This window comes from Triticum dicoccoides, chromosome 2B, assembly GCF_002162155.2.
Source record: "Triticum dicoccoides isolate Atlit2015 ecotype Zavitan chromosome 2B, WEW_v2.0, whole genome shotgun sequence".
Classification (NCBI taxonomy): Eukaryota; Viridiplantae; Streptophyta; class Magnoliopsida; order Poales; family Poaceae; genus Triticum; species Triticum dicoccoides.
In genome coordinates this window covers 770504909-770516575 of record NC_041383.1, presented here as the reverse complement: position 1 = coordinate 770516575, position 11667 = coordinate 770504909, and the positions used below count along the sequence as shown (strand labels likewise).

Sequence of the window (11667 nt, the reverse complement as noted above, 5' to 3'; positions counted from 1 at the left end):
CCAAGGAGTTTGTAAGGGTAAGGAGATCGCCTACTTCGTGAAGATCTACCGCTAGTGAGGCAAGTTCTTCGTGGGCGACGGCCATGGTGGGATAGACAAGGTTGCTTCTTCGTGGACCCTTCGTGGGTGGAGCCCTCCGTGGACTCGCGCAACCGTTACCCTTCGTGGGTTGAAGTCTCCATCAACGTGGATGTACGATAGCACCACCTATCGGAACCACGCCAAAAACATCCGTGTCTCCAATTGCGTTTGAATCCTCCAAACTCTTCCTTTTACATTCTTGCAAGTTGCATGCTTTACTTTCCGCTGCTCATATACTCTTTGCATGCTTGCTTGATATGTGTTGTGAATGTTAAACTTGTGCCTAAACTCCACTTAAACTTTAACAAGGTCAAAAATTGCAACTTTGGTACTTAGTGTCTAATCACCCCCCTCTAGACACCTCTTCTCAAGGTCCTACAAGTGGTATCAGAGCCAGGTTTCCATTGCCTTGGTTTAATCACCATTGGAGGAAGATGGATGAGTCTACTTTGGGGAGTCTTAGACATAGAGTGCCTATTCTTGATGGAGAGTATTTTCATGAGTGGAAAAATGAGATGCTTGTAATTTTCAATCAATATCATTTAAACAAGTACATTGCTAGCCCTTGTGCACCTTATGTTGACCCTATGCATCCAACCCATGATGTGTCAATTGACATGGTTAGGAATCTTAGAACTGCCGAATTTATCCTTAGAGGATTGCCTAGAAACTTGATTAGATGTTTGCCTACTTTTAAGTGTGCCTATACTATATGGAAATTTCTCGAGGAACGATTTCTAGATTATTCATTGAAAAATCTTGATGAAATTCTCCCTAAGTCTATTGCTTTGAGTAAAATGAATACTAGTGATCCTATGTTTGGTGATCGTCTATTTGAGCTTACAAACCTTATGCGTGCCAAAGGAAATGTTGGTATTATTAGTGATATTATTTCCGAAGCTATAAAAATTCATAGACAAGATCATTGTCAAACTCACTCTAATGAATCACCCTCTCTGGAATTTAATCCACCACATGACGATGTTGAACATGGATACTATGATGAGGATGATGATAGTGACTTCGATCTTGATGATGCAATGAGACATTTTGGTCTTATGGCAAATCTTCAGGGATATATATCAGGAGGAAAGGAATGGGTTCTTGATAGTGGATGTACCGATCACATGACCGGAGATAAAGACATGTTTCGTGAGCTTGCTGATAATGATAGTCCTCGAAAGTATGTCACTTTCGGTGACAACTCAAAGGGTAAGGTGGTTGGCCTTGGTAAGGTGGCCATATCACATGATAGCTCCATACAAAATGTTATGCTCGTTGAATCTCTTGGCTACAACTTACTTTCAGTATCTAGACTTGCTGATTTCGGTTTCAATGTCCTATTTACTGAAGTAGATTGCCAAGTGTTTCGTCGAGACAATCATAAAATGGTCTTTACTAGTATGCGTAGAGGTGATCTATACATTGTTGATTCCACTAAAAAGGCTCAACCTAAAACTTGCTTCATTGCTAAATCCTCAAAAGGGTGGTTATGGCATAGACGATTAGGTCATGTTGGTATGCGAAACCTTGACAAGCTTATTAAGGGAAATCATATCCTTGGAGTTAATGATGTCATATTTGATAAGGATAGACTTTGCAGTGCTTGTCAAGCAGGTAAACAGGTTGGAGGAAGGCATCCCGTGAAGAACATCATGACCACAAAGAGGCCACTCGAGCAACTTCACATGGATCTCTTTGGTCCCAACTCTTACAAGAGTCTCGGTGGAAATTCTTTTGGTCTAGTTATAGTTGATGATTTTTCCAGATTTACGTGGGTGTTCTTTCTCGATGATAAATCACAGGTCCAAAATATCTTCAAAAACTTCGCTAGGAAGGCCCAAAACCAATTTGAAGTGAAGATCAAGAAGGTTCGCAGCGACAACGGAACGGAGTTCAAGAACACAAATGTGGACACCTTTCTTGATGAAGAAGGGATTTCACACAAGTTCTCGGCTACGTACACACCTCAACAAAATGGAGTTGTTGAGAGGAAGAACCGGACGCTTATCGAAATGGCGAGAACGATGCTTGATGAGTACAAGACGCCGAAGCACTTTTGGGCAGAAGCGGTTGAGACAGCTTGTCATGCAACAAATCGCTTGTATCTTCACAAGCTACTCGGTAAGACGGCATACGAGCTCCTCACCGGTAACAAACCCCAAGTTGGATACTTTCGAGTATTCGGCTCAAAGTGCTACATTCTTGATAAGCATCGTCGTTCTAAATTTGCTCCTAAGTCTCATGAAGGTTTCCTACTAGGTTATGGCTCAAACTCTCACACTTACCGTGTCTACAACAATTTCACCGAAAGGTTGAAGAGACGATAGATGTGAAGTTTGATGAATCTAACGGCTCACAAGTAGAGCAATTGCCAATTGATGTAGGAGACAAAGATCCTTCGGAAGCAATCCAAGACTTGTCTATTGGCAAGGTCCGTCCAACGGAGGTGAAGGAGAGTACCTCGTCCGTCCAAGTGGAAGCTTCTACTTCACGACAAGGTGAACCAAGAGTTGATACGGAAGCATCCACAAGTGGGACACACCAAGATGAAGAAAACGAGGAAGTGCATCAAGATGAATGTCAACAACCTCCTTCTCCACCACGACAAGAGAACGACAACGCCAACAATGAAGAAGGCCAAGAAGAAGAACAAGATGAAGAAGATGTTCAACCAAGATCCAAGCAAAATCTTTCACGAGTTCGAGCAAGAATTGCTAAAGATCACCCCGTCGAGCAAATCTACAATGACATTCAAACCGGGAGAATCACTCGCTCTAAAACTCGTTTAGCTAACTTTTGTGAAATCTATTCTTTCATATCTAGCGTTGAACCTATGAAGGTTGAAGAAGCATTGGAAGATCCGGATTGGATAAATGCTATGCATGAAGAGCTACACAACTTTGAGAGGAACCAAGTTTGGACATTGGTTGAGAAGCCCGACAACAACCACAACATCATCGGTACCAAATGGGTGTTTCGCAACAAGCAAGATGAAGATGGACAAGTAGTTTGCAACAAAGCACGTCTCGTCGCCCAAGGCTACATACAAGTTGAAGGTATGGACTATGGTGAGACTTATGCTCCCATTGCTAGACTTGACTCCATTCGCATCTTACTTGCCTATGCTAATCATCATGATATCACCTTGTACCAAATGGACATTAAAAGTGCTTTTCTAAATGGTGAAATAGAGGAGGAAGTTTATGTTAAACAACCTCCCGGTTTTGTCAATCCTAAGAAACCCAATCATGTTTACAAACTTCACAAAGCTCTTTATGGTCTTAAACAAGCTCCTAAAGCATGGTATAAATGCTTGACCAAGTTCCTTATTGAAAAAGGCTTTGAAATTGGGAAAATTGATTCTACTCTTTTTACTAAAAGGGTTTGTGTGCCAAATCTATGTTGATGATATTATATTTGGTTCAACTAACCCTCATTTTAGTGAAAAGTTTGGGAAGCTAATGTCGGAGAAGTTTGAGATGTCTATGATGAGTGAACTCAAATTCTTTCTTGGGTTGCAAATGAAGCAAACTAAGGAAGGTACTTTTGTTTCTCAAACAAAGTACACTAAGGACTTATTCAAGAAGTTCAATATGCAAGAATGCAAAGGTATGACTACACCCATGCCTACTAGTGGACATCTTGACTTAACCAAAGATGATGAACTGGTTGACCAAAAGGTTTATCGCTCTATGATTGGTTCATTGTTATATCTATGTGCTTCATGTCCCGATATTATGCTAAGTGTGTGCATGTGCGCACGATATCAAGCTGCTCCTAAAGAATGTCATCTTAAGGCCGTGAAAAGGATAGTGAGATACTTAATCCATACACCAAATTTTGGCATTTGGTATCCTAAGAGGGCCTCTTTCGATCTTGTTGGCTACTCCGACTCAGACTATGCCGGAGACAAGGATGATAGAAAGTCCACTTCGGGTACTTGTCAATTTCTTGGTAGATCTCTTGTGTGTTGGTCCTCCAAGAAACAAAACTCGGTATCCTTATCCACCACCGAAGCGGAATACATTGCCGCTGGTTCATGTTGTGCTCAATTACTTTGGATGACCCAAACTCTTAAAGATTATGGGATATATGTGAAACATGTTCCATTGCTTTGTGACAATGAAAGTGCTATCATAACTGGTCATAATCCTGTGCAACATTCTCGAACTAAGCATATTGAAGTTCTTCATCATTTCATTCGAGATCATGTTGCTAAGGGTGACATTGATCTTAAGCATGTTCGCACCGAAAAGCAATTAGCGGATATATTCACTAAACCTCTTGATGAGAAAGTGTTTTGCGGGTTAAGAGGAGAATTGTACATCATTGATGCTTCAAACTTGGAGTAGAAACTCCATTGGATACATGCAAGACATGAGCTTATGACTAATCCTTGATATTTCTCTTATGATGAAAATCTTATGTCTTGGATATATTTGTATCTTGCATGTTATCTAACCCATGTAGGTACTTGGGTGAATCAAATTCCATGAGATTGTAACCTACTCATATCTTGAGCAATCTCTACATCACCAAGTCTCTACACTATGGTGGTTGAAGACAAGGAAGCACGGAACCATTCAAACATATCCTTTGACAAATTCTATGTTGAGCTTCATGATTGTCATTTTTGGATACACAAGTGCTCTTCCTTGCAAGAACTAACCCATGTAGGTAGATGGACTCAAATTCCAAGTGGTGCTCCAAATTCTTTATAAGCTACATCACCCTTGAGCAACCCACACAAGTTCAACTACATGGACAACACCACCAACCAAGGTATGTTATTCCATCTTAGAGAAGCTTTACTCCAAGTCATGAGTTAAAGCAACTCGACAAGATGTGAATACATCAAGATGCTTAAACGAAAAATGGCAACCCCATTTTGAGCTTAAACGATGAGTATGACCTATGATCAAGTGATCTCACTTGAATCCTAAGTCAATATACTCTAACATAGGAGACTTTGTCGCTGACCATCTCTAGATGAAGTTCTCTTATGTTCTTTTCTATGTTTTTGCATTCGTCTCATGCATATTTGTTTCCCCTTTCAAAAGAAAACTTCATCTAGATTTCTTTCTGTTTTCTCTACATTTTCTGCATCAAATTTATTGCATATCATTCAGTTAATTCCTTGCAAATCCTTGTTAGATCTTATTCGTCTAGTGAGCTGAGGTGACAAGTGTTTTCTCTACGATGAACTCGGTTACACTGATTTGTTAAGCATACCACTCGGTGCCACCGATTTCACACAGGAAAAAACAGTTTGCCACTTATTCTGTGTTTCTTCTGATCCAGCTCCACTCAATGAATCTTGTCCTCTACAAGCATCACATTTTTATCATTGCTTTATGGTGTGACTCAAGGATCAAACCCATTTATGACAAAGTCCAGACGGGGAGAGAGAGATTACATCTTTATCAAGACCTTCTTGGAAATTGATGTCAAAGGGGGAGAGAGAGATCACATCAAAGCTTATCTTTTAGAGAGAGAGTGTCACCTTCTCAGGGGAGAGAGATCTCCAGGTGGAGAGAATACTAGTAGAGAGTATTTCTCAAGGATCCCAGATGCTTGGTGTTCAAGAGGAGAGATGCCACATGTCTTCTTGAGGGGAAAGACATGTTCATATGTGCTTATTTGCATTAGTTTGCTTTAGCTCTGTTCATTTATATCTTTCAGCTCTGACTTTCTGTTCCTTATCTTCTCCCAGTATCCTATGCTAGATTCAGGGGGAGCAAGACATCTAAGGGAAAGAAATCATTCAAATTCATTGCATATCTTTACTCTTGGGGACATGTCTAATCCAATGTAGTACTTAGTACTCACTCTCTACATGTCATCCCAGTCTTGGTACTCTTGTGGTTTCTTTTGTTTGCTCTGGCTAGTAGATGTATCTGTGTTATCTAACCTTGTTTACGCAGGTTCATTCCATCCTAAACCAACTCAAGACTACAAGGTAAGTATATGCATCACAATCATGTGTATGAGGAATTCTTGCTGATGTACATACTGTTTGCAAGAAGGACTCATGGGCATGAAGGTATTTCCTTTAATACTTTTTGCTCTGATGCATATGGCCAAGATACATGTAACACATTGTCTGCTCTATCATGGTTATGCTCTCACATACTTCTATATTTCATATTCACATGATTGCATACATGTAGGGGGAGCCCATGCTTGTTACATGTCTTTCCAAAGCTTTACTTGCTGTTCTTTATATCTTTATCTAAAGCTTTGATGTGTGTTGTCATCAATTACCAAAAAGGGGGAGATTGAAAGCACAAGTGCTCCCTAGGTGGTTTTGGTAATTAATGTCAACATATCTCTTGTTGGACTAACGCTTTTATCTAGTATGTTTCAGATAAGTTCAACAATGGAGTGGCATGGACTAAAGTATGTGGGAACTCCTTGAAGATGCTAAGGACAAAGGATTGGCTCAAGATTCAAGCTCAAGACTCTTCATTTTCCATTTTAGTGATCCAAGATCACATTGAGTCTATAGGAAAAGCCAATACTATCAAGGAGGGATGAGGTGTTGCTTAATGAGCCTCTTGCTTCAAGTGCTTAGTGATATGCTCCAAATACCCTCAACTACTTTCCCACTTCCACACATATGTCCTAAACCTAAAGTCAAACTCGGCCCCACTGATTCTTCCTATCCGGCGCCACCGAGTTTGGATGTCTTAGCCACTGCCACAAACCCTAGGCAAATCAGTCTCACCGATAGGGATATCGGTCTCACCGAGATGGGATTGTAATCTCTCTGTGTATGTCCATTATCAAAATCGGTCTCACCGAGTTTGAGCAATTGGTACTACCGAGATTACAATGCAAACTTTCTGGTTAACTTATTACCAAAATCGGCCCCACCGAGTTTGAGTAATCGGTCCAACCGAGTTTGCCTGACCAACTCTCTGGAAAGCTTATTACCAAAATCGGTCTCACCGAGTTTGTGTAATCAGTCTTACCGAGATTACGTTATGCCCTAACCCTAACCGAATCGGTCCTACCGAGTTGCATTTCGGTCCCACCGAAAATCCTAACGGTCACTAAATTTGCTGAATCGGTCCGACTGAGTTTGTTGATTCGGTCCCACCGAGTTTGGTAAATTGTGTGTAACGGTTAGATTTTGTGTGGAGGCTATATATACCCCTCCACCTCCTCTTCATTCGTGGAGAGAGCCATCAGAACGAACCTACACTTCCAACATCCTATTTCTGAGAGAGAACTACCTACTCATGTGTTGAGGCCAAGATATTCCATTCCTACCATATGAATCTTGATCTCTAGCCTTCCCCAAGTTGCTTTCCACTCAAACCCTCTTTCCACCAGATCCAAATCTTATGAGAGAGAGTTGAGTGTTGGGGAGACTATCATTTGAAGCACAAGAGCAAGGAGTTCATCATCAATGCACCATTTGTTACTTCTTGGAGAGTGGTGTCTCCTAGATTGGTTAGGTGTCACTTGGGAGCCTCCGAAAAGATTGTGGAATTGAACCAAGGAGTTTATAAGGGCAAGGAGATCGCCTACTTCGTGAAGATCTACCGCTAGTGAGGCAAGTCCTTCGTGGGCGACGGCCATGGTGGGATAGACAAGGTTGCTTCTTCGTGGACCCTTCATGGGTGGAGCCCTCCGTGGACTCGCGCAACCGTTACCCTTCGTGGGTTGAAGTCTCCATCAACGTGGATCTACGATAGCACCACATATCGGAACCATGCCAAAAACATCCGTGTCTCCAATTGCATTTGAATCCTCCAAACCCTTCCCTTTACATTCTTGCAAGTTGCATGCTTTACTTTCCGCTGCTCATATACTCTTTGCATGCTTGCTTGATATGTGTTGTGAATGTTAAACTTGTGCCTAAGCTCCACTTAAACTTTAAAAAGGTTAAAAATTGCAACTTTGATACTTAGTGTCTAATCACCCCCCTCTAGACACCTCTTCTCAAGGTCCTACACCAAGCAAGGTGGAGGCGCCCCCCTCCCCTAGGGTTTTTAACCCTAGGAGCCTTGGGCCATTGGGGAGGGGCGCACCAGCCCACTATGGGCTGGTTCCCTCCCATATTCAGCCCATTAAGTCCCCTGGGAAGGTGGCCCCACCTGGTGGACCCCCGGACACCTTTCGGTGGTCCCGGTACAATACCAATAACCCCCAAAACTATTCCGGTGACTGAAACTGGACTTCCCATGTATAAATCTTTACCTCCGAACCATTCCGGAACTCCTCGTTACGTCCGGGATCTCATCCGGGACTTCGAACAACATTCGGTAACCACATACAAACTTCCTTTATAACCCTAGCGTCATCGAACCTTAAGTGTGTAGACCCTACGGGTTTGGGAACCATGCAGACATGACCGAGACAACTCTCCGGACAATAACCAACAGCGGGATCTGGATACCCATGTTGGCTCCCACATGTTCCATGATGATCTCATCGGATGAACCACGATGTCAAGGATTCAATCAATCCCGTATACAATTCCCTTTGTCTACTGGTATGATACTTGCCCTAGATTCGATCGTTGGTATCCCGATACCTTGTTCAATCTCGTTACCGGCAAGTCTCTTTACTCGTTCCGTAACACATCATCCCGCGATCAACTCCTTGATCACATTGTGCACATTATGATGATGTCCTATCGAGTGGGCCCAAAGATACCTCTCCGTCACACGGAGTGACAAATCCCAGTCTCGATTCGTGCCAACCCAACAGACACTTTCGGAGATACCCGTAGTGCACCTTTATAGCCACCCAGTTACGTTGTGACGTTTGGTACAACCAAAGCATTCCTATGGTATCCGGGAGTTGCACAATCTCATGGTCTAAGGAAAAGATACTTGACATTTAGAAAAGCTTTAGCATACGAACTACACGATCTTGTGCTAGGCTTATGATTGGGTCTTGTCCATCACATCATTCTCCTAATGATGTGATCCCGTTATCAACGACATCCAATGTCCATGGTCGGGAAACCGTAACCATCTATTGATCAACGAGCTAGTCAACTAGAGGCTTACTAGGGACATGGTGTTGTCTATGTATCCACACATGTATTTGAGTTTCCTATCAATACAATTCTAGCATGGATAATAAACAATTATCATAAACAAGGAAATATAATAATAACCATTTTATTATTGCCTCTAGGGCATATTTCCAACATGAACTACATGGCACACAATAGCTTCCATTTCTACTAGCAGCAGCAGCTGCCTGAAAGAGAGGAGGGACTACCAAGGAGCTAAACTAACAGCAACCATCCATCATAAATTGGTGACTTCAGCAATAAGTGGCAACATCGACATTCCAGAGACCCCCTTCCCCCACTGTTGCTTGGTGTGCCGCATCACTAGTCACCCTGCACACGGCAAGTTTTCATGTGTTTAGAGCAGATCAACATGTTGAGCAGTTAGGGAAACACTGTTGCTTGGAGGTGTTTGGCGTGAATGTTATACCTATGGGTAGTTGTAAGCATCGATCTTCTTGGTGTACTCGGCCTTGAGCATCTCAGCCTTGGCAACATAGGGAGACTTCTCCTTCTATTCATTTAAATAGAGGAAAAATAGTAGAAATGTTAGTGTGGTGCAAGGCAATAGATTCCCGGATATCAATTAACAGAAGAAGAATTGAACAAATCGTGCGAAATGGCATGGTGAATATGGAAACTAAAATTTGAGCAGTAGTTTGAATCGATGAGTAGCTCTGTAAGATGCCGTGCTAGCTCCAACATTGACACGAAATTCGTTGGGTGCCTTTGTACCACTCCAACATTTAAAAATGTGCCATAACTTCTCAGGAGGGGAATTCTTTTGAACTGCGGTAATGCAATTCATGCTGCTTAAAAATGTGAAGCGAAATTGACAACGGGCATAATAGTAGGAAAAACTTATAGCATAGATGTTCAAGATAGCATAACAAGCTTGAACTGATGTTTAGCAGCAGCCAAGCTTCAGCCATACAAAGTGTTTGCAGTACTAAAAGAAGTAGTAAGAACAAAGAATAGATGACATGTTTCTCAAAAAAGAAAAATGAACAGACAACATGACTGATTTGGGTTAGAGGCTGCAACGGGAGCACATCTTCAACTCCTCTTTTTGAGTAAAAACTGACAAAGAACAACCTAACAGCTGAGCTGAGTGCCAGCAGTAAACGAACACTAGCTAACAGAATTATAAACAGACTATCACCATCCTTCCATCAGACCAACACATGATGATTAAGATTGCACAATTTGTAACCTATTCCTGACCCAGAAAAATAATGCTCGAATCCTGGACACAAAAGATTCAGCCAAGCTCTATTGGCCAACATGGTGAAAGCCAATGGAACAAGAAGTACTTCTTGCCAGTTTTTGATAGAAAGAAGTTTACTTTTCAGCAATAGGATCAAGGTGTGTATTGAACATGAAACATCAAAATATTGCGTCAGAGAGAGGGGGGCTACCAAATTGAGCTGCTCTTTCATCCATGGTGGCGTCCTTGCATCCATGTAGCTGCTGCTGCTGCTGACCTTGAAGATGCAGCTCCTTGTTCTGCTGCTGTACCAAACAAACCTTGCCACATGGCCGCGTCCTGCAAATGCCACATCAATCCAATTAGCAACAGCTAAACTGTCAGCTAAATGGAGAACACTTTGATGCACTACCGGCATGGCATAAACCAGAGCACTGATCCGAGTCCAAGCCGATAAATCGGAGTGCTACCGAAGGAAGACATCAAACAGTGAGTTGTGGCACGAATCGGGGCCGAAAACCGTCGGGATCTCCGGCAAATCCGCTGGGAATCAACCACCACACGAGACACAACGGGGAAAATCAGAGGAAGGCGCATCAGATCGCGTGGTCAGAGGATGAGATTGGGGGCCGGGCACCACCACCTCCATCGTCGTCTGTACCTTGGAGAAGGGCGAGAAGGAGAGGCTGTAGGGCGCGAAGCCCGTGGGCTCGCCCCCCGAAGATGGCCGCCTGGACGGCGTGTGGGCTCCAGCGTCCTCCCCCTCGCAGCCGTCTCTCCCTGGCCTGTGTCGGCTCCAAAGGGCATCCCGCCCATGGTGTCCCGGTGCTCGAGCGAGGACGACGTCTTGGATCTGGGAGGGAGAGAACATGAGGTGAGGAAGTGAGGGAGGGTTGTGAGAAGAAGGAGGGGGAGGAGAATGAGTGGAGGGACGCACCTGAGCCCGCCGTCCGCGACACCATGGCTGCCATGCTCGATCTGCAGCATAGCCGGGGCTTGGGGGGAGGGCGCGGTCGATCTGGTCGATGCGCGCCGGATCTATTCTGAGGGGAGGATGGAGCGGAGGTGACAGGGTCGCGGTGGTGTGCCGGGAGCAGCAGATCGCCGAGATCGGCCGAGGAGCACGCCAACGACGCGCTTCCTGGTGTCGCGGGCGACGCGGTTGTAGTGGTCGAAGATGTTGAGCAGCACCAGCGGGTGCACCACCACCTTCTCAAACTGGGCCTCAAGGAGAGGAGGTGGTGGCCGTCGATGGTGGGGATAGGGGGCGACGGCGGCGGCGGCGTCCATCTCCGCCTGAATCGCGCGCGTGGGGGTGCGGGGAGGGGAGGGGAATTGGCTC

At 43.8% G+C, this 11667-nt stretch overlaps 1 long non-coding RNA gene across 1 annotated transcript; it reads right to left on the bottom strand.

Moving 5' to 3' along the window:
* Nucleotides 1-9238: 9238 nt before the first annotated feature.
* LOC119368691 lies at nt 9239-11166 on the bottom strand. The gene is made up of 4 exons (XR_005176719.1): nt 10987-11166; nt 10537-10664; nt 9549-9632; nt 9239-9451 (listed from the first exon to the last, which is right to left on the bottom strand). It is a non-coding gene; the product is annotated as an uncharacterized LOC119368691 (long non-coding RNA).
* Between the last annotated feature and the right edge of the window lie 501 nt (nt 11167-11667).